Source organism: Pantherophis guttatus, chromosome 4 (genome assembly GCF_059756535.1).
Source record: "Pantherophis guttatus breed Tessera chromosome 4, ASM5975653v1, whole genome shotgun sequence".
Classification (NCBI taxonomy): domain Eukaryota; kingdom Metazoa; phylum Chordata; class Lepidosauria; order Squamata; family Colubridae; genus Pantherophis; species Pantherophis guttatus.
Window position 1 is genome coordinate 140,211,324 of NC_142066.1, and position 26,781 is coordinate 140,238,104.

Below are 26,781 nucleotides of genomic sequence, written 5' to 3' on the forward strand. Positions count from 1 at the left end.
CAACAGAGGTCCCCAGGGCAACCTATGACCCAGGTCTAAAGCTCCAATAGCTCCTCCCATAGTCACATTAACATATTTTGGGCACTCAGCAAACAGCCCAGATTTACAACTGTTTGCAATACCCTGTTGTCATGTAAGTGCAATTTACGATGCTTTTGTCAAAAACTGATCTTTACTTCTGGTTTTCGGCAAAAACACCCCATAATGAACAATGGGTTCATTTTACAACAGCAAGATTTGCTTAATGACTGCTACAATAAAGGTCACAAATTTGGATCAGTCATGTGAGTTCCCCATTTTACAGCCATCACAATTTACCACTGTAACTGGCAGGGAATTGTGGTGGGTGGGAGTGTGTTTGGGGATTGTTATGCGTGTTGGATCTGGTCTTTGGGTGTTAAGTGAATTTCGTTGTATGGGTATATTGTGTATACACGTACAATGACAATAAAGTTATTATTATTATTAATAGAATATACCATACTATACTGTATGATAATCTACTGTCTTGCCATCCTCTGCCCTGCCCTGCCCTGCCCTGCCCTATCCTACCCTACCCTACCCTACCCTACCCTACCCTACCTGACTCTACTCTATCTTTAGAGCTTAAGTACTCTACTCTAATATACCCTAAACCAGTGATTCTTAATCTTTTTTTCACCATGGACCCCCTTTAAATACTTTTTGTGGCCACGTACTCCAAAGACCTAACTCAAGATTTAAATCATAACATTTCTTCAAGCCTTTGTGGACTCCCTGTGATGACCATGGGGTGAGAACCACTGTCCTTTACTCTACTATACCCTATATTATCCTTAGAGCTTAAGTACTCTATTCTACTCTACTCTACTCTATCTACTCTACTCTACTCTACTGAGAGTTTAAGAAATGACCAGTTTAAATCTGATTTGGGAACAGAGGCTGAATTTTGTCATGTGGATTTCAGGAGATAAAGAGGAGAATGAAAGTAAAATATTGAAATTGCTACAGATTGTACTTGTCATGAGATGTCTAAAGGAGAAAGAGCATATAATCTTGTTACAGGACAAAACATTAATTTTTAGTCCTTTGCCAAATGGACTTATGGAAACCTTGATGTATAGAGAAGAATGCACAGCTGTGAATATAAGAAACTGCCTTATTCAGTATCATACAGTGGTTCATTTAGTACTGTCTACTGTTTTAGTTCTCCAGAAATACAAAAAGGAAAGTTTACCCATTTATCCAAGCAGGGGAGCCCATAAGGGTGGGTGGAAAAAAGTCAAGATGGTGGCCGCAACTGCATGATTGAATGCCCCGTTCCAAGCAATGTTAAGTACTGAATCTATTATTTTCCACAGCCCAAACGAAACTGTTCTGTTTTAATAAAAGTCAGGAGCACGTAGGTCACATTCTCCTTAATTCTGAATAGGCATTGTGAATCACAAATTATATTGGCTTGCTATGAATAAAAATTAAATATCTCAGACAGCTATTTATCTTGATCACATCTGTTGCACATTGTACATCTTTGTTCATCCCAAGCTGTTCTAGAGTTAGAAATGTTCCACTTCTGGGGAATAGTGTTATTTTCCCAAATGTCTTCTGAGGGTTTGGAAATTATAGAGTTGTAAAGTAAAAAAGGAGAGAAGAGACTTTGGGGACAGAAATAATAACGTCTATAAAATGTTAATGGTACAATTTTGCTGATGCCAAATGGATTAATGATTAGATGACAGAAGATGTGATTACAAAAGTCAAACACTGAGACTATCAAGCCCCTTGATATGGACCAGGGAAATATCTGGGGGTCAGAAAAATAAATGGAAGGCATAATGGAAGTCTTCATGTTCTCTGAGCTTGATTGTTTGCTTGCAGACTTTTCATTACCCAACTGGGTAACATCATCAGTGAGAAGAAGTGTGGGGTTGGATGCCTATTTATATATAATAGCTTGTTCTGTCAGTTTAGAAGGGCTAGATAGTTGCTTTTAACTAGTAAAAGTCACTACTACTATCTATTACCATTCAAAACTTTTTAAACTGAAATCACATTGTTTTGTTGGAGATATAACAGCTAAAACATCAGCTGTTATCCATGAAAATCTTCAAGGGGAAATTTGCTGGAAAAAATTAGCCCAGAGCTGGACTAAGAATGTATGGAGAATGTGTTCTTGATCCTCCTTGTAATTTCATCAGGTGAAATCTTATACTTGTGGAAGGCTGTCAAAATAAAGCTGTCAAAATCATACATAAAATATGAAAATTGAGCCTGGTAAGATAGGACATTTGCATGGGCTTCACTCCTTGAAATAATAATTTTAAAAGCATGCCCATTATTCAGAGAACATACACTGTACTGCTATCTCCTAATTAGATATTTCCATAAAGTTATAATAAGCTTTTAAACTAAGATCCTCCTCTCCTCCTTGCCAGATCCTTGGCTCTCGCTGCAAACTGGACGGATTTCTGCTGACTTGGCCACAAATAGGCCAAGCAATTTCACAAGTGGAGAGATGCTTGAGATTTTTTGTTCAACATATGAAGTGAAAGCATTAGTTTAGGAATAAAAGAAATCTGCTTCTGGTCACAATAGTAATGGGTAAAAGTCTTGTGCTATGACTCCTGCTGTTATTACCTAGCTTAACAAAGCCTCAATACAGAGGTATCCCACTTGCGTACAAGTCTCATATTCCCTTACTATTGGCATTTATAAAAACTGGAAGTTCGCATCATCAAAAGGGCACCTAGGGGTCAGATTGCCTGCATGCCTCTTAAGGATAACAGAAGTGACACAGAATATTATTTTGAAAGCCGGGACACTTGCAGAGGACTGGAAGAGCTAAATGTTCTAAGTTCAGCCCCAGTGGCAAAGATTATGTTTTGAATTCACAAGATCACACATTCAAGTCCTTGGCATCCACAGAGGGGTCTCAAAGCCTTGAACATTAAAATCTTCAGAACAATTACAAATCAGGCAGAAGAAGCCGGACCAGGAAAACCTAGTCATGTCCTCTATATGAGATGATATTAAGCAGCATTTCTGTTTCTTTGACATTATCCTTTATTAGAACAGCTAGCCATTCTGGTTGTTACATATAATCTGGGTTAACAAAATCACAAATAAGGAGGTGATAAGCCGCCTGGGAAAACAAAGGGAAATCATCAAAGCCATTAAAAAGTGAAAGTTATAATATTTTGGACATATGATGCAACACGCAGAAAAATACAGCATCCTTCATTTAATCCTCCAGGGAAAGACTGAAGGCAAACGAGGTCCAGGCAGAAGAAGAACATCATGGCTTCAAAACCTAAGGGACTGGTTTGGACAAAACTCAGCAGCACTTTTTCATGTGGCTGTTGACAAAAATAGGATTGCCAACATGATCTCCAGTGTCTGATGATGGATATGGCACAAGAAGAAGAAGAAAAAGCCATTCTATCCTGTTTAAAAGTGAAAGGGCCAGAGGAAAAGAGGTGATGTGATTCTTTATCTTATTTTTAGAGGACTGATTCTTGTTTTTTTAATGTTTTATTTGTTTTATTTATATAACATTCAATTTTCATCAAACAGTGTGTGGTCTGGGTACACAGTTATTTTAAAACAATCATGATACACATATTTGTTGTGGTATTCATCACTGTAATATTGATAATATGATAATATAATAACAATAATACTAAATATCATCTTCTTTAACAATGCTCCACTTTAGCATTTCCTCCTTTTATATCTCCTCCTTTCTAACTTCTGTTTCTATTGTCTAGCCATTGATAAAATATGTCCCATATCAAAAAATATTCAGTTTCTTCTTTATCCTTAATAGTAAGCATTAGTCTAACCATTTCTGAGCATTTAATATTTTCTTAATTACATTCTCTCAGACAGTATGATTCTGATTCACAGTTTATAGCTGGCCTGAATATTAAGAAGCCAGACAAAGACATTATGTTCCCAATAAATGTGAAATGTTTCACGATTAAAATATGCTACATCTAAATATGCATTTTTTAAATAAACATATTTATACAAATTTTATGTAATAGTGAAATCTTTTTTGGGGGAGCGAGGGTCGGGATGGGAGCAATGTATATTGAAGTTTATAAGACTGAATTCTCTGATGGAATTCCCAAATAAATGAACATTATACCTGTTATGAGTCTGTAGAGAGAACTTAGGGTGACTTTAGAATTGCTGTATTATTCCACAATACTCAGGCAGCTCTCCAGAAGGAAAATTGCCTGAGATGTACATAGAGCTTGGACCAAACTTAGAAATGCCTTAAGTCTTATATATAATATTATGAGCCACGGTGGTGCAGTGATTAGAGTGAAGTACTGCAGGCTACTTCTGCTGACTGCTGACTGCCTGCAATCAGGCAGTTCAAATCTCACTAGGCTCAAGGTTGACTCAGCCTATCATCCTTCCGAGCTGGGTAAAATGAGGACCCAAACTGTTGAGAGCAATATGCTGACTCTATAAACTGCTTAGAGAGGGCTGTAAAGCACTGTAAGGTGATATATAAGTCTAAGTGCTATTGCTATTGTTATATCAGTTTCACATGTTCTGGAAATCTGTGCAGAAAACAGGCTCAGAGCCATGAAAACAGACTGGGAATAAGGCTACAAGTTTGGGAAATACTGAATTTTCCCAGGAGCAAAATTCATCAATACAAAGGAATAAATTTTAGCTCTCTCTAATATTGGACTATGTGAGGAGAGGTCAGATTCATGTTGCTGAGACTTTTTCCCACCTATTTGTCACCTAATTGGGAAAGAAGTCGAGAGTCAGAGGGGAAAATAGGCCAACAGTAGACTTTAGCAATATTGCCCAGGTATTGATATCACACATACAGTACATTGCAGTAGGGTAGAACAGCACAGTAATGATGATGTCCCCATGTTGCTGAAGATACTTCATTTAGCTTGGCTGGTGGGAGGTGAGTGGGGGGGGGGAGGACTTGACATTCAGTCTTTCACTCCTACCAAATACAAACAAATGGTTTTTGGCAGTGATTTGCTCTCCAAGCTTGTTTCAATTTAGTTTCTAAACATTTAGTTACCAGACTGGGTAACATCATCAACAAGGTTTTCTTATCCTATTCTCCTTAGCTTATAAATGTCTTGTGTGCCAATGTGATCAGTTAGTCGTTTGTTTGGTTGGTTGTTCGTTTGGAGCTACATTTAAATTCTGAGCAGCTGATTGGTTCTCTTGTTGATTGGTTGTTCGAATGGTCTGGTTTCTCATTTATTCATATATTGAATCTAGATCAATATGCTTGTTGATTCTTTGGTAGAATACCAGGCTTCAATAAATTCACCCGTGTGTGGCGGGTGTTAGCATATTGAATGATTTTTGTTCCTTTCCAATAGAACTGGTGTTATTTATTATCAATGTGGGTTGAGATCAGGGAAACAAACGGTGTCCTGATTCTTTTCAAGGAAATTTATTGTGGATTTCCAATCTGGATGACAAGTTCTATCCTGTATGATTAATTCTGAATAAACAAGAGTAACATAAATAAGATAACAGACAGATTTTTTAAAAAATAACAAGTAGAAACAAGATAGCATAGACAAGGCAGATTTCACACCAAATGGCCAATGAGCTTTTTTTCTTGAGTGAAGTCCTGTTTGCATAAAAGTCAAACTTTATATTTGATTAATTTTACATAGAAATGACACTAATGCCCTCATTGCATAAATATTATCAGGAAAGAAAATATGTGCTTGATTCTCTTAAATGGACAACTGAATAATGTCAGAACTATGCCAAAGTGTTCTGAATGGAAATGGCCATGATTCAAAATAAGGAATCATTTCTACGAGGGATGATTTTTGGAGACTTCAGTTTTGAGCAAAAGGCCTGCAATTAAATAAAGAATAACATTGAAAACATAGAAACAGAAAGAAAGGAAGACTAAGGAACAATAAAGAAAATATTTATTGTATTTATTTAACATTATGGTTCAATTATATTGCCATGATCAATATTGATGATATGGACCAGACAGATTCCTGAAAGACTGTGTTAATGGTTATCATTTAGAAAGAACAGCTGTGTGATTAAATATTAATTGTTAGGAAGCACAATGTAAACTGGCTGGTACCTTCACGTCCAGATATGAGATCCACAGATTCAGCTGATTAGCTACCATATGACGCATAATAGTGGATTGGATAAGCTTTTGATTTGATCTAGCAAAATTATCCTTAGATTCTTTTGTGCAGGCAATGAAGCAAAAAGAAGCAAATGTTATTCAAAATATAGTATCATTACTCAGATACCTATAATATATATCAGGGTTGTGGTATGATATGGTATGGTATGGTATACTGTACTATACTATACTATACTATACTATACTATACTATACTATGCTATGCTATGCTATGCTATGCTATGCTATGCTATGCTATGCTATGCTATGCTATGCTATGCTATGCTATGCTATGCTATGCTATGCTATGCTATACCAGGGGTGGGTTCTACCTACCTTTACTACCGGTTTGCAACGGAGCCACACGTGCATGCTCGCTTTGCTCGCTCACTCGCTTGCGCACTCTTCTGCGCATGCGCAGAAATATTTTGATGATGTTGGGGTCAATGGGCGGAGCCTCCTGCCGGTTTTACTACCAGTTCTATAGAACCGGTGAGAACTGGGGGCAACCCACCACTGTACTATACTATACACTGGAAAATGCCAGACTGGAAACTATAGAAAAGTGTTTTAACATATAATGGTTGAGATCGTTAATCAAGTACGAATCTTTATCAAGGGGCACCTGCGTATGCATACAATGAAATCCATAGAAGGTTAGGTGACACATGCTCTAAATTCCAGAACGGTTAATAAAATGCTAGTAGGTAAAACAAAAGTGAACAATTTATGCTCTTCCAGATGTTGCTGAATTTCATCTCCTAGCATCCCTTGGCATTGAGCATAATCATTTAGATTGCTCAGCACAGACTTCCTACTTCTGATGTAAAGGGTGAAATTTGTTTTTTGAATACCATTCAGACAAATATATTTTTCTCAAAAATGAATAAGTCATTCTGTGAGTTAGCAGCACAGAATGCTGCCTTATGCCAAATTAATCCACTGCTCTCAGGCCTACCTGAAGACATCAGAAGTTGGCTTGAGAGCTTTCTATTCCTTGCAGCTCTGCTGCAAAGCTACAGAGAATTCTACAAGGAATGTATTGACTCCATTGTTGTAGTTAATTATTATCACCCCCTGTTCTTGTTTATAAACAGAGAAAGAAGAAATGGTTACTTGTCAATAGCTAACACAATGGACATGGTGAATGGAAGCTATAGGAAATTTTGCTCATTATATAGAACAACAGTCCTCAACCTTTCCAGCTCAGTTGACCAACAGCGGGCAGCAGAGGGAGGACATGGTTTTGCATACCCAAAACCCCATAATCCCATAAATGGAGTTTCACGTGCTCGTCTGCTGCTTGTGCGGTCAACAGGCCGCGGCCAGTATTGATCCATGAACCAGGGGTTGAGGGCCCCTGATATAGAAGGTAGAAGATTGAGAAAGCCCAAATGCTATTTAAAAAATCAGTTTTTTAATTAATTACTTTAACTGGTTACTTAAATGTTTTACAGACAGTGATCTACTCAAAAGTTTTAAAGCTTCTTGAAGATTAGAAAAGTTGGAAGTTTCTTCTTAACCCATAAATTTTCCTTTCCCTACTATCTTTATTTTCATTTGTATTTTCTATTATAAAATTTAATAAAGTTTTAATCAATTGTAAAAAAAAAAAAAAGTTTTGAAATTGAATGTTTTGGTTGCCTTTTAGCCAACCCCTTTCCATATTTCTAAAGTTTTCATTAGAAACTTTCAAAAGGAAAAAGAAACTACAACCATCAAATAATAATAATATCTGAGAACTGATATCAAAGGCTGCTATTTCTCATATACTGTATTCATATGGGCAGCAGTATTACTAAAATGATTCAGTGGAGTGACTGCTGAACCATAATGAGGAAGTGGAAAGAGAAGAATAGCTGCAGTTTTCTTCTCCTAGAGCTATTGTGTAGTTAATATTCAGTTCTGTAATTTATTTTTTCATCTAGAAATGGAACCAGGAAGAATTGTTTCATAGGTCTATGTTTAGAATGCAAGTGTCACCTCATTTCCTCTCTATTAATCAGTTTCACATTCTTAACTTTGAGAATCATTGAGAACCGATGAGCTTAATTTAAAAATCTATCTTTTATTACCTAATTTATCTTACTCTGTCACAGTATTTCTCAGCCCTGGCAGCTTGGCAGCTTTCAGATAGGTGGATTCCATTGCAGGGCCTGCTGGGGAATTCTGGGAATTGGAGTCCACACATCTGAAAACTGTCAAGGTCTGGAAACACTGTTCTAAGCCATTTCCTTTTATTGCCCTGTCAATAGGATTGCTGTTTGAAGAAAGATAAATAGATAGATAGATAGATAGATAGATAGATAGATAGATAGATAGATAGATAGATAGATAGATAGATGATAGATAGATAGATAGATAGATAGATAGATAGATAGATAGATAGATAGATAGATAGATAGATAGATAGATAGATAATATGAAATGAGATTCTTTTACGTACAAGAAAGCCATGACACAATTTGGAAGTTTGGAAGAAATATATGACTAAGCTATCATGAACATGATGAGTAACGTTTATAAGCCACAAAAATAAAGTAGTCTCCATGAAATTGTGACTCCTCCTTTAGCTCCCCCAGCTTTACTACTAAGGATTTCAGTTAAATTAACATCCATGATGCCCTCTAAATACTACAAGTCCTAAATAAATTTCACAGAGAGGGACACAGGTGCATAAATACCATGTTTTAGAGGCAGGTGCATGATTGGGGGTGGGAGGTCTTAGCAAGATGTCACCTTGATCATCTTAACAAGGGGAGCTATTGCTGCTTTCTTACCTCTTCCTTCCTGTACAGAAAACAAGCAAACCTTTCTGCAACTTGCAACCACTGCAACTTCTGTCTAAGTTCTCCAAAAGTCAGTGGATGAAGAACTTAGGACAGAGATGGCTAACCTTTTCCAGACCGAGTGCCCAAACTCGTAAGCGCGTGCGCATGAATGCACGCGTGCATGCCCGAACTCCCAAAATGCAATGCGCGTGTGGCCCTGTACATGCACCCCACCTACCATACATGCATGCATGCCCTCGTATGTGCCCCCTGTGCATGTGCGCATGGTCCCCTGCATGTGCTCCACCCCTACCCATGCACGTGCCCCCACACATGCACGCCCCATGCATGCACCCCACCCCCTGCACATGTGCAGCAGAGATCCAAACATCAGCTGGCTGGCGGGAGGTGCACGCATGGCAGAACTGAGATGAGGTGTCAGCTTGCCTGTGTGCCACCTCTTGCATGCCTGCCATAGGTTCACTATCACGGACTTAAAATATCCCAGAGTAGCAGTCACACTGGGTCCCATTTGTGTGGGCAGCTAATAGATGATACCTCACATCAGGGGTGAAATCCAGCAGGTTCTGAGAGGATCTGGAGACCTGTCCAGAACTTTTGAGTAGTTTGGAGAACCGGCAAATGCCGGTCACAGAGTAGCTGGTCACAGAGTGGGGAGGGAATGGGGATTTTGCAGTATCCTTCCCCTGCCATGCCCACCAAGCCACACCATGTCCACGCTCACAGAACTGGTAGTAAAAAAAATTGAATTTCACCACTGCCTCACATATATAGGAAAAATGTGATTTGGAAATATAGCAGGAGCAGAATTTCTGTGTGATGCTGGGGAGAGGCCCTGAGAAGTCCTGAACTTCCCAAGGAGTCTGAGATGGGATGGGGGGAGGGCATAGGACAGTGCTGTTTAGCAAATTGAGACAGCAGATATCACTGACTGCTATGGAGACTGCATGGAACAGTAATCAGAGGTGGGTAGGTAATTGATTAGCATACATTGTTAAAAGTAATAGGGATTTTCCATATTTTGCGTAAACAACCTTTTTCAGTCCCTTTCTCTGCTTTGGCCATGGTGATGACCTAATGAAGTGTCTGGATGGAATTTACCCATTAGAACATTTAATCAGTGGAATAACTTGAGTCTAGAAGTTGTAAATGCTCCAACACTAGAAGTTTTTAAGAAGAGATTGGACAACCATTTGTCTGAAATGGTATGGGGTTTCCTGCCTGAGCAGGGGGTTGGACTAGAAGATCTCCAAGGTCCCTTCCAACTCTGTTATTCCATTCTATTCTATTCTATTCTATTCTATTCTATTCTATTCTATTCTATTCTATTCTATTCTATTCTATTCTATTCTATTCTATTCATTCTAGTCGAGTCTAGTCTAGTCTAGTCTAGTCTAGTCTAGTCTAGTCCAGTCCAGTCCAGTCCAGTCCAGTCCAGTCCAGTCCAGTCCAGTCCTGTCCTGTCCTGTCCTGTCCTATCCTGTCCTGTCCTATTCTATTCTATGTTTTCTTCTGCTTTCATTTTTTTTTTACCATGGCTCCTGAACTATAAAAAGAATTTTTTTTTACCAATTTTCATACTATTTGGGCTAAAATGGGAATGACAGAACTCTGGTCAATTTTGGTTGGTTAAATCAAAATATAGGTCCTTCCTTTCAGGAGGAGGAAAATGAGGGGAGGGAGAGAGAGGGGGAGGGAGGGAGGGAGGGAGGGAGGGAGGGAGGAAGGAAGGAAGGAAGGAAGGAAGGAAGGAAGGAAGGAAGGAAGGAAATATTTTAATGGTTTTAACTCCCTTTTTATGACCCTGTAATCCCTTAATCCAGAGTAGAGTCGGGGCAACTAAATGGAGCTGAGTGTTACTGGTCAGATGCTCTTCCTGATGTTACTTGGAGTTTGCAGATTTTTTTTTCTTTGTGCCTTAGAAGAGAAACATCTGACGTTATCAACCTTCCGAGTAGGAGGCAAGACCACTAGACCACCACACTGCTCAATGGTTCAACAACAAGCTTCTAACAACTGAAAGACAGGTAAATTAAAACAAGTTAACTTCTTGTTGTTTTTAATAAGCTCAACTTTTTTGCTATTCTATTGGTGAACCTGAAAAAAGAAGAGAAAGAAAATGGCTCTGGAGAGCAATGGACCAGTAATTTTTAGGAAGGAGGCGCACGGCCACAGCGTTTAATGATCATCTGGAGTAGAAATGTTTGCCTTTCTGTAACATACCAGGTGAACCCGACATCAGTGTTTCAACTGCCACAACATGGAAAATGTAACTTTTGATGTGTAGCAGAAAAAGATGGGTAGAGTTTGTCTTGCCAGTGTACTTGGGGCAAGCAGGAGACAATTTAATAGATTTTTCACTTTGAATTTCATTGGGACAACTGGTCACACAGTCCATAAGTATAAGTATAAGTAATTTATACACTTCTGTAATCCCAGCAAAACAAGGAGGCACATTTTACGTGCCCTTCCAACTCCCACATCCTATGAAATGGATTTGGCTATGAAATGTTAACCGGCTTCATGCATATTATTTGAACCACCTGGGAAGTAAGATTTCAGGGGCTTTCTAATGTGGGATTTCTTACAACCATCCAGTATAGGATGATAGCAATAACACATAGACTTATATACCACTTTACAGTGCTTTACAGCTCTCTCTAATCAAGTTACAGAGTCAGTTTATTGCCGACCTTGGAAGGATCGAAAGCTGAGTCAGCCTTGAGCCTGGTGAGATCTGAACTGCCGAACTGCTGGCAGCCGGTGATCAGCAGAAGTAGCCTGCAGTACTGTACTCTAACCACTGTGCCACCATAGCTCTCTATCAATCAATGATGTAGATTGTATAATTAAACTATTTTAGAACTTTTCTAAAAGTTCCAAAAAGTCACAGCCTTGCCATGAATCTTTTACTTTGCAAATCCTGTCTGTCTGTCCTAATGATTCAGAAATTATTTGCAATTATTCCTAATTATTTCAGAAATCCAGGCAGCCATAGTTTGTTTTCTCCCATTTGAAGGCAGGAAATTAACCCTGATCTATTGCTGCATAAGAAATTTGCCAGCTTGTGTGGCCAAATAATGTTCAGGAGTCCATGGGGATTGCTCAGCTTCAGCTTTCTCAGGACTGAGAAAGCGTCTTTTGTAATAATACATTATTTCTGAATAAACTGTGATTTGTAAACAAGCCTATTTAATTCATAAACCAGCCCTTGTGAGATTCTCTTTTTTTCTTTTGTTTTCATTCTTTTGAAGATGTCTTTTCACTAGCTGATTTAAACCATTAAAACATTCTCTGACTCAAGAACAGCTGCAAAAGTTCTTCCATTTCCCACTTCTAACTCATGTTGGCTCATAACCAAAGCCAAATTCCTAGCAAGGCCAAAAGCAGAGAAGAGGCTACAAGAACAAGATGGTGTTCTTATTCTAATAAGGCAGGTGAAAGGTGGCCCAGCTTTTAATGAAAACACAACAGCAATGCATTTCCAGAGATGGCTCACATTTGTTTGGTCTCTCTTAATTTTTCTGGAAAAGTCATTATCAAGAAAAAGAAGAAAATGTTAACAATCCTTGCCAGTGACTGTTGCTTATAATGCTGTTCTGACCAAATCGTTTAAAAAGATATGCTATCTAATGTGGGCTTCTCCATGACCCCAAATAAAATTAAGCTCTGTGAAATATTTTTGTCCTTGTATTGCCTCTACAAGGCGACTTCTTTGTTTTATTCAGAAATATTGAATAAGTGCAGACCTGGGTGGTCAAAACAATAGTGCAATATCAGAACAGGGAGAATTAACCTTGAAATGTTGGAGAGGCTAGAATGTTTTTTTCCAAACAAATTACTCTGAGAAATTTCTTAGAGGCAATTAATTTTGGCCTATCTTTATTTATGTATTTGAAATCTCCTTGAAGACAAATATCTTCCCAAGGCAGCTTCCAGCAGAAAAATGGAAACATATTTTTTCTATTATTTTTTTTAAAAAAAAATTTTTTAACAGGAGCCGTTATGAAAACAAACCTAAAAAGTCACCCTGACATATAAATGTAATCCTGTCAATTACCATAAAATAAATTTAAACTAGTGAAGATAAGACACCATAACTGTTCTAAGAAAAAGCAATATGAGGCAAGGAGGAATCTGGTAGAATCTATTCAATCTGGCAAAATGTATTAAAAGGTGCAAGTTTGTCAGCTTTCAGCTCACAAAATCTTATGCCTTTAAATTAAATTAGTGAGTCTTAAAAATACTACTAGACTCCTTCTGAGTTTGGGCTACCATAAGTTAACAAACTTTCCTCCCAAACTACAAAGTATTAATTTCTTAATGAAAGATGTTAAATGGCAGGTCCCATATCAATCTTCAAGGAAAGATGAATATTTCTTTATACTGTAATATTTTGAACCTAGAGAAGAAGTGCTAGATTGTCTTCTTAAGGTCGGTCACTATGGCTGCTAGTAGCCTGGAAACTTCTATCCAAGTCCATGGATATGTCATGAATGTATGAGTTATGAGTCATAACACATATGAATGGCCAGCAAGGTAGAGCCCCACATTGTATGACTGAACTGATGGCTTACCCATGTACCTTGATAGGAGAACACTGGAAAGGAATGCTGTTGGTGGGGAAGAAGGGAAGAAAGTAAGCAGAGATCCAGAAGGCAACAGTGGAATAGTAAATTTAAGAAATAAAAAGAATCCAAGAAAATCTCTGTGTTCTAGGAAGGAGCAGGGCCAAAGAATTGAGGAATTCAAAAGAAAGGGTGTGGCTCAACAGAGGAGAAGTCTTGGAAGAAACAGAAAGGGAACTTGAGATGGAAAACCTGGTATGAATTAGGGGCAAACTTTGAAGCACAGCCTATGAGGCTTTTATTTAAGAGTGGAAAATGGCTCAAACTTTCCCAGCAGGGAATCCGAGGTTGTGAAAGAAGATTCTTCAGTTCTGGGAATAATAGTAAGTAACCTGAAGGGGGAAGAATTATTCTGATCTGTAAAGGACATTTCCTAACTAAAGTACTGAATTGAATTCTAGGAGCCTACACCATACCAAGTTGATGCAGGATTCTGTCTCCTCAATTCTTTGAAAATGCACGCTGCAGTGGAAAACTACTTTTTTAAAATAAATAATTGGGAGAATGGGACGGAGACACTATGGGAGATCTTGAGATATCATCAGGTGAGTATAACGTTTAGATTTTGTGCATGTACTTTGGTAGAGTGGCCCCCTCCCCCCAAAAAATTTCACTTCTGCAACTGCCGACCCTCCCTAAATGGAGAGGGGCATCTAAAGTCGAATTCAACTTTTGAAATGGTCAGGTGGATCAATATGCTTTATTCAAGTTATCAACACAAAGGTAGTGAAAATATGCATTATTTCAGTATTTTCCATTTTCCCACAATTGATTCCCGGGCTTCAATGAAAAAAAGAAAAGAAGATAAATGCCTGATACATGAGTTGAACTGGGAAGCAGGCTTAGATTCTATCCCTGGGCCTCTTAGAATCTTGAAAAGTCCTCAAGATCCACAGGTGGGGCTAAGCAAACACAGCCACGGAAACCCCATTGATAATGAAGCTATTGGCTCAGGTATTGTAGATATTATTTGGATACTATATTAAGAGATGGCAATGTTTTGCTTTAATTTCCTGTCTATGTTCTCCTAAGACGCTAGTAAATTCCACTTCTAGATACATTCGAGTGTGTGTGTGTGTGTGTGAGGCTGTACATTCAGCCTCTTGCTATATTGATTCATAATAACTTTCCAGTTGATATATATCATGAATAGCTTTTCTTTTTATCACAAAGAAAGCTTGAAGATCCTTCAGACATTTTACCCATTTCTAAATCCTGAGAATGGGTCTTAACATCTCCTTCTCTAAGTGGAAAAAAGAAGCCATACTTTTTCGCTTATTCCCCCCTTCCCCTCACTACCACTATCATGATTGATCACTTTTTAAACCCAACTTCCTTTCAGTGAAGATATGGAGGGCAGTGATTCCTATCAGTGGTACCGGAACAGTATAAAGGGTGGCTTTGTTTGAAAATCTCCAGTGATGGAGCACCACATTTCCAAGAAATAAGCTGTTTCTTTGCTTATTAGTTTTCTGGTCAGGAAATTTTCCCCTTATTTCAAGTAACCAAGAATGAACAAATGGTAGTTACAGCTGGTCCTCCAAGTACAGGTGTTGAAATGCCCCTATGGTCCACGATCAAAATTTGGTCGCTTAGCAGCTTTTTCACATTTATGCCTACAAGGTGTACCTGTCATCCCACTTAGAATCGTTAAGTGAAAATTACCTGTAATAGCCTCTTCTCTGAGTCAGACCTTCAATTACTGAAAGACTGCTAAGGACTGTCCACTTAGCTTTCTCTTCTTTAGGCTAAACCTATCCAGATCTTTAAATAATCCTTCACAGGTCATCAAGTGTTTAGTCACCAAGTTCCTCGGAATCTTTCTTGCTTTTTTTTGCCCTCTATTTCCTCAGCATTCTTCCTGCATGATGACCAACACTAGTCTATCTCAGAGGTGGTCTTACCAGTGCAGTGTAAAGAGGAAATATCACTTCCTGTGATTTTGACATTATACCTCTATTGATGCAGGCCAAGATTACATGAGCTTTTTTTTTTTTTTTTTTGGCAGCTGTAAGGCACTATTGACTGATGCTTAATCTGTGGACTACTAAGCCAGATGCTTCTTGCAAGTATTACTGCCAAGCCACATACTGTCTATCTTGTGCATCTGGTTTTTTTTTTCCCCAGCTTCAAGGAGGACCTAACCCTGAACAGCATTTTGCTGAATAGATGCCAGTGTTCAAAAACAAGAGATTCTTCTGACCTTTTGGAGATGTTAGCAACTCACCCAGCATTGTGTCATCTGCAGATTTGCTGAGCCTCCCTTCTACCAAATGGTGAAGACCAACGGACCTTCCTGAGCCCCGGGTGTCCAAGTGTGGACATGTACATATATGAAATACAATCCAAATTGAACACAGCTGCTGTTATTAATTATAAACACAATCTATAATCCTCGATCTTCATAAAAACTTGCAGTTTTACCAAAAAAAATTGCATAATGAAACTGTTTCCTTCAAAACATTAAGCAGCTTGTAATGACTACATTGCAATCAAAATGTTAATAACAGAGATGAAATTTCGTGTAGGGGAGCCTTCAAGTCTTCACTACTGGCAACTGCAAGGAATAGTCCTTTAAGTTTTCTCCATAAGAATTTGGAACTGATTTGTCCCAGCAATTTTTCCAAGGCTAAGAGAGACTGACTGGCCCACAATTACCAAATGGTTTTGTGCCTCAGGCCAGACTAGAACTCACCTTCTGGTTTTCAGCTGATGCCTTAACTGTGCCACCAAACAGGTATTCAAAAGTTAAAGACTTAAAAACTTTAAGTCATTAATTGCTGTAACGATTTCTATAACAATCCTTTTATGGCCTTACCCTAACTGCATAAAACAGAGATACTTCAACTAAAACATTTCTCCGTTTTGTCATTTACAGGCTTCATTACCACAGCACAGGGTTTTTACAGCTGAACTTTCTGCATGTTTACTCAGAGTAAGTAAGACTCATTGAATTTAATGAGCCTTACTTCCATGTCAGCAGGATGAGGGCTTCACACTTGTTTTCCACCATTGGAAGATCATTGCTTGAAAACTAGGTAGCTTAAGACATTCCCTCTTACAAGCCAAACATAACCATAGCATGGGAGAAAAGAACATTTCAGACTCCCAGAAACACTGTATTTTATCCAAATAATCCTGAAATAATAAAAAGGGCAGAGCCTAGAAGGCTCCTTTTCACACACAAGTTATACATATATAATACTGATTTTAGCAACATTAAAATAACAACCACCCTGAGAACATAAATAAGGAAAGCAGAAGTAATATTTTGTATTTCCTCTCATTTTTTTGTTTATTTTCCCCAGGGAAAAGGTGAGAGATATGAGATTAAAGTTATTCCCCCGTGCTGGGCTTGGATAGCCAAGGTAATCAAAAAGAAAAACGTAAATATCCAATCTTTATCTTTACATGTGTGCCAAAATCAATGCGCTCTAATTAGAGCATGAAAACCAAACACGAGAGGGCTAAGACCTGTTCTATTTGAGGGTACTAAAACTTTTTCTCCCCATTCAAAAATACAGACAGTTTCTTACTTTAGCCAACACATGGACAAATGAAAAAAAAAATGACTCAATTTTTGGAGAGGTTAAAAGATGCCTAAAATAAACAAAATAAATATGACTTTCTTCTTCTTCACTTCCTCTGTGAAGGCACATCAATGGTCTTACCCCACATTTTTTATTCGAGAGCAGAATTTCCAAGAATGCTTATGATTTTTTTTTTCCCTTTCCCATGCTTTGTTAACAGAACATATTCTGTATTCTCCTTCTTTACTTCTGTCAGCTGTTTTAGGAAGATGTCTCTGTGGAGAAAAAAAGCTTCACTCCACAACTTCAGATAAATAACTCCAATATTAGATCAGACAAGTCATTCAGACACTAGTCTTCAGAATATCCTGAGCAACCAGGTTTCCAAGCAGAGGTGGGTTGCTACTGGTTCACCCTGAATCAGGCGAACCGGTAGCGGTGGTGGTGGGAGGCTCCACCATACGCCCGGACGCTTGTGCGCATGCATAGAAGCATCACGTGCATGTGTGAGTGCCCATGTGCCCACGAGCAAACCAGTAGCGACGGGTTTTGCAACCTGCCCGTTTCCAAGTAATAAGATTTTATTATCTCTTATAGGACACATTACTTGTGTAATAAGATATGGATTCTCCCCACCCACCCCAAAGCTGAATCTTTCCCAGTGCTTGTTTGCTTGCTTGCTTGCTTGTTTGTTTGTTAGTTTGTTTGTTTGTTTGTTTGTTTAGAAAATTTATATAGCTGCCTATCACTCACAGACACTCTAGGCAGCTTACAAACAATAAAAACACAATGCAGGAGAAAAATAAAAATAAAAAAACAATAACAACCTTCCCCAGCGACAACACACAGTCAAACAAGCCATTTTATGAGCTCCATCCCACTCTGGGTTCAACAGGCCCTCTAGCAAAACTATGTCTTCAGGGCCTTATGAAAGAGTGTCAAAGTCTAATTTCTGAAGGCATGATATTCCAAAGGGATGGGGCCACCACAAAGAAGGCCTTTCTTCTGGGTCCTGCCAGATGTAGCTCCTTAGGGGAGCAATTAGAACGGGGACCTGCAACATTCCTTGCTTCCCCATTCTAATTGGTACCATTGACACTGTTTCCACCTATTTCTTAGAGAAAACCAATAAAAAAGACATTCCTCCAATAGACTGTATCTTTCAGCTTTCTTTTAAAAAGTAGGAAGCAGATACTCTTGCAGAGCAGTTGGCCAATGGTTGCATACATCACCCCATCTGAACAACTGGAGCAAAACACAATTGCTGTCATGCCAGCCATTGGTACAAATGGAAGTTCCCATTTGTAAAATGTTTTTTTAAAAAACAACAACAACCAAATCCACTGCAGTTTGCAGCAACAGGAAGACAGAACCAAGGATCATAGTACTGATTCATCAGAAAGACTCCTTCACTGAACAAATGGGATTGAACACACATGGGTTAATGGCATGGATCTCCCACAGAATGGCTTTAGATAGTGAGATGGGTGGCATATAAATTTAATAATAACTAACTAATAAATAAATTCTGCTCCTTTTCCTTTTGACAACCGGCATGTACTAACAATGGTTGCAGCATCCTGCGGTTATGTGATTGTCATTTGCAACCTTCCCAGCCAGTTTCTAACAAGCAAAGTCAATGGGGAAAAGCTGGATTTATTCACGTGATTCACTTAATAACTGCAATGCTTAACTTCTGTGGCAAAAAAGGTTATAAAATTGAACATGATTCACTTTAACACCTGCCTCATTTAAGAACAGCAATTCTGATTCCAATTGTGGTCATAGGTCGAGTACTGCCTGTTTAAGAAAGATAAATCCATGCTTTTTTTTTTAATTTGTAAGTTTCGCTACAAGACTATAATGAACCTATATGTCTTGAGGCTGCCCTTATATGATGTATGAACAAGGATGAAAACCCTAAAACGCTGGCATAGTTAACAATGATTGAAGTCGGTGTCAGTCTAGTGCTGTACATAACATCTAGTGCTGTATATAACACAACATTGCTGCAAACCAAAATCAAATAAAATGTCGTCAGGTCATATTTATGCTTTGTTGGGGTACATATGACTTCTCCACTTCCCACCTACTTTGGCATTAGTCCTGCCCACATCTGGTCTATTGCCTTCAACAGATTATTTGTGATCCAGACCAGGCCAAAAATACCAGGGAATTTCTAGAAGCCTGGCACTCTGACAAAACAGCCATCAATAGACACATAGACATTAACAATATCTATAGACTACGCAAAAGAGACAATCAACCATCTCAAAAGAGAATAAAAACACATCAGCACCTCCCCACCAGTAATCAGCACCCAGATCAGCATAGATTAACTCCAAGGTTGATTTCAGATCAAAAATCAAGTAAGCAATACCCCAATCCGGAAACTGCCACAGAGCCATCAATAAAGAGCTCAACCAAAGAGTTTCTAAGACCGCCTCCACTCATACAGACAAGCAAGTCACCAGAATATAAACTGACAGCAAACAGTCTTTACTAGCACCAATGATGTTACCTAGTTATGGTAATGAAACATTTGCAAGAAAACAAGCAAGCTCAGAGAGCACTAAGGACCCCTTAGTTTATTTGTGAGAATTGCCCATCTCTGCATAGAAAGGGCTTTCCAAACCTGGGTCAATTATTCAATTAATTTTCCTTCGGGTAATGACACACAAACGCCATTACCAAATCACAATAGGGACATTTAACATTTGACAAAGTGTTTCACCTACATTTTAGAAACAGCATCATTGAAAGTTATCTAAAATTGCTCCAGATTAATTTCCTGTTAACATAAATTATCGAGGATATCTGAAATGCAATCCAACAGCAAGATCTTAATCATATGTAATTTTTGGATTTTTCAGGCAGCAAACACCCAATTTGGTTTTACATTTGAGCTTTGCAAAATACTTCCAGGAATTGTACTACATAAATTGCAGGTTTCTAAATGTTAGGTTCTGCCACTGGGACATCATTGAGGCCTTTTGCTTTTGTAATTCCAACAAGTGCATTTGAGTACTAGCATGCCAGAAATGACCTGGGGCTTATTGGCCATAAGCCTACATGTGCCCTCAATCACAGGCCTAGACCTCCACAGATTATGTACATGAAACCACATTGTACAGTAGAACTGAATTACACTGAATGCATAACAAAGCGTGCTATTTTTAGAACATGCTGCTTTTAAGTGGACATTTTAAAAGAGGAATCTACAAAAGTTAGATGAGCTTTCTGGTAGTAATTACCTCCTACAAATGTGACTCATTCCTGCAATTTGAACATATATGTTTGATGTCCCAAAATCAGCAGTCTTATAAATAAATCTCTGAATCACAAACCAAGAGCCTTAAACTGTTCAAATATTTCTGGATACTCAGGAAAGTGGTAGGGATTGTTCCTCTGGCTTTTAGCTTCATAACAAAATTCCAAAAGTAATGATGTTGATATTTAAGGTAGGCAAATGTCAATAAAAGGCAGGCTGGATAGTAAGAGGTACACAAGCATTAGATGCACAAGTCAATTTTCCCCTGTCTTGTGCATCTGGTTTTGTATACACCTGCCAGTTTTGCAAAGATGGAAGTATAGAATACAGAGGGAGGGCAGGGCTGTAATTCAGAGTTACTGGGAATATAATACTTGTAGAAGGTGACATTTCTTTTATTTCCTCCAGAACCAGAGACTTTGGAAAGTCCCATCTGAATCTTTAACAACTTGGTGCCAGACAAAACCAGATTCTGTAACAGCTTTGTTCCCTATGCCATCCGTCTGGTAAACTTGCAAGATTCGTTTTTCTCATCATGTACATGTATACATCTGGGCTAGACTGTGTTGTTTCTATATGTGGGTATATGCATAATTTAGTATTTATTTATTGTGTCATATTTATGTAGTGTATATTGGAAGTGGTGAGCCTTTGAGAGCTGCATGCAATGAAATTCCATTTTAATGTATGCCGATTAGTGTACATTCAAAGTGACAATAAAATTATTCTAAGTTTAAGTCTTTCTAAGTCTAAGTCTAAAATGCAATGCTGAGCTAATGAAAGGAAGGACTAGCCACATGTAATGGGACGGCCTGGCCTGTTCCAGAGGAATACACAGGATCATCCCCTTCAAGACAAGGTTTACAGCAATGAAAGCTGTTCAGGTTTTGGTCCTTGAGACAGAAAATCCCACAAGTGCCTCTCTCCTGACTACAAAAATGCAATCAGTTATATGAGTAATTGTTTCCTGCCCTTTTACAACACTAAAGTTATTGGCCAAGTCAGCTGCTTCATTCTCCTTTATGGCAGAGCTGGTTCACATTCAGCTTTTTCACTAACTGCACTATAGGAGAAGATGACTTTCTATGACTATTAATCTACAGACTGAAATAAATTAGACTGGGTTGATCCAAAACATTTAATGGAGGGTAGATTAAGGGACACAAGTGAAAGCAACTGTGTTATTCAATGCAGAGGGTGTGGACTCAACACAGGCAACCTTATCTATTCAACAAATGAACAACTTGGATATGCAGAAAGTGGACGACATTGGCGTCTGGAAGATATAGATAATAAGGTCTTAAGCCAATGGATGAATACAGACTACAGGTGCTGAGTATGACAATTGCATCCAGCAGTCTTCTTTTCCCTGTCATTAGACTGCTTAGAATTTCTAAGGTATTTTATTTATTTTTTATTTTATTTTATTAGTTCGATTTATATGCCGCCCTTCTCCGGAGACTCAGGGCGGCTTACAATGCATTAAGCAATAGCCTTCATACTTTTGTCTATACCTGCTTAGTAGGGCTCTTTGGCCCGCCCTAAGTGGTGTTCTATTTTATACAAAGTCAGCTTATTGCCCCCACAAACCGTGTCCTCATTTTACTTACCTCGGAAGGATGGAAGGCTGAGTCAACCTTGAGCCTGGTGAGAATTGAACTCGCAGTAATTGCAGGCAGCTGGCAGCTAAGTGCTACTTTAACAGCAGTTTAGTCCGCTGCGCCACCAAGGCTCCTTTAATAATTTCTAATAGAAAAAAATGTAGTATTGAAATCATTGCTAGTACTATGATATAAGTTTTTATACCTACCTTTAAGTTCTTTCTCAATAAAAAAAAAAATGTCATGGCTTTTTTTTTATAGTCAGGAAGTTTACTTTGCTCTTTGTATAAACTCCAAAATATCAGTCACATAATAATGGAATCCTAGATTGAAGATGATTTTATACTATATAAAGTTTGGTTTCTATTGATTTTGCTTCGATCTAACAGAGCATCTGAAATTATTTCCACCCTTCCTACCTTCTCTCCTCTCTTAATTTTGTGGCTCCCAATACTTCATTCAGAAAAACTAATAACCCATTTTTTTTATTAAAAAAATTGTGAATGGTGTTTGCTACAGCAGCCTCACACATTTGCCTAACTGGAATTTACATATTGAAAACATACTGCTACTTTCGTCTGACTGTTTGAGTGTATTTCAGTTTTTCTCCTGCCTTACGTTTGGTACATGTATTTTGTTTTTTGTTTTTTCCTTCAGCCTCTTAAACAGTTTGACCTGTCTTACTCTTTTTTAATTTGTTGCTAAATTCTACTCTGAGATTTTCAGTCTTGGTCTCTCTGGCCTTTATCTTTTCCTTTTCCGTTCTCTTGGGATAGCTTTCCTGAATATATTTATTCCTCTCCCTCCCTCTCCTTCCCCCTCTCTCTTTTTGTTTCCCTTTCTCTCCTAAATGTAGTTTTCTTCTGTTTTCCAAGAGATTTCAGTTTAATTCAACCGTGTGTAAGTTAGTTTAGCACGATTTAATTTTTAAAAATATATGCAATTATTTCCATAGTTATTCTGTTCTGTTTTTTTCCTTTCACCTAACAGATTCATTCACTCACCATTAATTTTTTTCTGCTTTTTTCAGTCTTAGACTATAGACCAAGTGTAGGAATTTGTTTTTCTCATTTGTAAGAACAACTGTCGTGTCTCTGAATGAAAAAAAAAAAATCAAAACTGTTCTGTAGAAGAGTACAGTCTCCTCTCAGGAAATTGTGAACTTCAGCACAAGCTGAAGAAATGTTAAACACTCCAAACAGAAAAAGAAATCCTTATTTCAGTTTCAAATAAGACCACTGACTGAAAACAAAACCTGAAACATTTCCTTTTTTAAAAAAAAAAGAAAAACAAAGCATGTATATTATTACATGCATATACCCATAATAATACATGTGTGCTTTATATATATGTTATCTACTTTTTCACTGGCTGTAGGCCATTGTGAATTTTGTAAGTTGAAAATAAAGTATGAAAAGACCATAGTTGAAAAATTATAAACTGCCATTCCTGGTCAGTCTTAAGGAGAAAAATATCTTTCAAGGAAGTAATAGTTAATAAAAGGAGGATAAAACGTTTGATAAGTCCTTGGTCCTTCGCCTAAAAATCAATTTTCAGCTGCTTTTAGTTTTCCTGAGTTGCAGCTGTTCCTTGTGGCTGAGTTTGCCTGCATGTCACTAAAGAATCCAAGGAAACACATAAGCTCTTCTGCTGCTAAAGAAAGGAGCTGGGTTGCCAGAGAAAGAGAACTGCTGATGCTGGAGGTCACTGCCAGCTGCCAAAACCCTACAGCCAGAATCTGAATGTTCTTAACTTACATCAAAAATATTCCTTTCTATGTGAGGTCATGCGTTCCTCTGCTTTTATTCTGAAAATCATGGAATGCTCGTACAAAAAGGCTGCCCGGTCTAGCTGGAGAAAGCATTCTACTTGCAGTCATATATGAGGAAGCATATGCTCAAGGAAGCATTAAAAGCACAATTCCTATATACATTGTGATTTTTGCTTCTCCGCTCCCTCCCATTTCAAATAATTCTGTCCAGCTATATCAGGGGTGTCAAACTCACATTGTCACGGCGTCGTCATGTGACGTATCGGGACTTTTTCCCCCTTCGCTAAACCGGCTGTGGACATGGCCAGTGCATGACGCATCCGGCCCGCAGGCCATGAGTTTGGCAGCCGTGATCTATACTTTCTACTTGTTTTGTAAAGTAATTTTGGAAACTCCTTTAAAAAAAAATACATCAAACTGCATACTTGCTCATTTGCTGAAGACAAATATGATGGTGAAGCTAATCTCACCTAGCCTGAAGACAATCCTGTTGTAGCTGCTGTATTGTAATGATAAAGCGTAAAGAAGTTGTCACAAGGGGGAAAGTATTATTCACAATTCTGTTTCACACGGGCCAATATCTTTAAACTCAGCCCACCATCAAAACATTTCTTCTTAAAAATATGCACATTCTGGTAACTTCTTTTTCATATATCCCAGTCAGGAATAACACAATTTGCTCTTGTGTTATAAACTTTCCATGCTTCAGAAACAGCTGATTAATAGTATAGGTCATGAGGATAGCTTTATTTTTATTTTTTGTTGATCGTTGGAAGGCTGCAAAGCAGTGGTCGGTTGCCCCCGGTTCGCACTTGTTCTTTTTTTTTTTTTTTTTGAATTTGATTTTATTATAACATATAGTAATACAATCGGTACATTTTCGGTTCATTGGTGCAGTTATATACATATATACATCTGCATACATTATTGCTTGTCTTTTGTTGATATTGTTTCTTGGAGCTAGATTTAATTTCAAACATTTAAAAATAATAGTGCTCAACTCCCTAAGACTAAATCTAATACTATTCATATAGATTTTGTTAATTAGTTAAAATTTAATCTCTATTACCTTCTTTATTTCTTTCCCCCATCCATTCGTACCACATGTCCCACACGCTATAAAATTCTGAATCTTCTCTGTCATTAATTTCTGAAGTCAATTTGTTCATTTCGGCGCACTCCAATATTTTTCCAATAACATGTTCTTGAGGTGGTATTTGTTTTTCTTTCCAATACTGGGCAAAGGAAATTCTAGCGGCTGTCAGAATATGTATAATTAAATACTTTTTCTTTTTTGCATATTCAGTTTTCAAAATTCCCAGGAGAAAAGCTTTTGGGTCAAAATCAAAATTTTCTTTTATTATTTCTCTAATCCATACCCATATCATCCTCCAGAATTTTTGTGCCTGATTACATGTCCACCAGCAATGATAAAAAGTACCCTGCTGATGGTCACATTTCCAACATTTAGGGCTCGAATTGGGGTAGATCTTCGCTATCCTGGCTGGGGCCATATGCCATCTATAAAACAGCTTGTATTGGTTTTCCTTATAAGCCGTCGCCTTTGTCATTTTAAGGTTGTTATTCCATATTGAATCCCATTCGTTCAAATTTATATTCTGTCCTATATTTTTGGCCCATGCTAACATCGGTTCTTTAACTACTTCCTCTGCCATATCATACTCCAATAAATAATTATATAATTTAGCTAAAATTTTGTCGTCCGTACCCATCCATATCTTATCAAATCCATTTATGCTCATTTCAATGCCGAATTCCTCCTTATCTTTTTTATATCTGGATTTAATTTGGTTATATGGCCACCAGTCTATAGAAATACCTTGTTCCATCAATTCTTCCCTTGTTTTAAGGTTCCCTCCCCCATCTAATAATTCATTGTATCTGAACGTTTTACCCATTTCTAATACATTTGGATATATTATAGCCTCCATGGTGGAAAGCCATCTCGGAATTTTCCTATAGTGCTTCTGTCTCATCTCTCCCCATATTTGTATCAAGATCTCCCTTATTTTATGTCTATGGAAGTAAGTTTTTATCTTCTTCCCAGTATCCCAGAGATATGCATGCCACCCCTTCTGGAGATCATACCCTTCTAGAGTTAACAGTCTTTTATTTCTTAGGGTTGCCCATTCTTTCAGCCATACTAGGTTTGCAGCTTTTTGATATAACTCCCATTTAGGTAATCCGAAACCCCCTCTTTCCTTCTTGTCCTGTAAATTCCTAATCGCTATCCTTGGTTTCTTTCCCTCCCAAATAAATTTCCTGATGATGCTATTGAGCTCCAGAAAGAATTTTTTATCTAATTTAACAGGGACCGTTCGGAATAGATACAATAACTTGGGTAATATGCTCATTTTTATTGCCGCGATTCTGCCTAATAATGATATCTGTAGTCTTCCCCACTTTTCCAGATCCTGTTTAATATTTCTAATTAATGGTAAATAATTATCCTCTCTGAGGGCCGAGCACCTTGATGAAATCCAGACCCCCAGGTATTTTACCTTCTTGGCGATTTGGATCTCCATTGTTTCTTCCAGTACTTTTTTCCTTGCCTCCGTCATATTTTTTGTTAATAATTTAGTTTTGGATTTATTTAATTTAAGGCCTGCTACCTCCCCGTAATTGCCCAATTCTTCCAGAATTTTAGTGCCTGATTCTAATGGTTCTTCCATGATTAATACCACATCATCTGCAAATGCCTGTGTCTTATATATCTCTTTTCTGATTGTCAGACCCTTTATTTCATTATTGTTCCTAATCTTTCTCAAGAATACTTCTAGTGCTAAGATAAATAGAAGTGGGGATAGAGGGCACCCTTGTCGGACCCCTTTTCTAATTTGAAAAGCCTTAGTTAGTTCTCCATTCAGTAATATATTAGCCTTTTGTTTTTGATAGATTGTGGATATCGTATTGACAAAATTTGATCCGAATTCCTTTTGGATAATTTGTTGTTTCATAAATTGCCAATTAAGATTGTCAAATGCCTTTTGGGCGTCGACAAAGACCAATGCCATTTCTTTGTTCGGGT

General features: G+C 37.9%; 1 long non-coding RNA gene across 5 annotated transcripts; it reads left to right on the forward strand.

The window, feature by feature from the left end:
- The first annotated feature begins 3,226 nt into the window (after window positions 1-3,226).
- Window positions 3,227-21,097, forward strand: LOC117655289 (uncharacterized). Of its 5 annotated transcripts, XR_015734089.1 has the most exons (8): window positions 3,227-3,455; window positions 10,854-10,958; window positions 11,607-13,882; window positions 13,961-14,104; window positions 15,687-16,296; window positions 16,438-16,494; window positions 16,868-16,927; window positions 20,769-21,097. It is a non-coding gene; the product is annotated as an uncharacterized LOC117655289 (long non-coding RNA). The 5 variants fall into 5 exon arrangements; XR_015734087.1 differs by lacking the exon at window positions 16,438-16,494; XR_015734086.1 differs by lacking the exon at window positions 16,438-16,494 and having other exon boundaries at window positions 16,868-21,097.
- The last annotated feature ends 5,684 nt before the right edge of the window (window positions 21,098-26,781 follow it).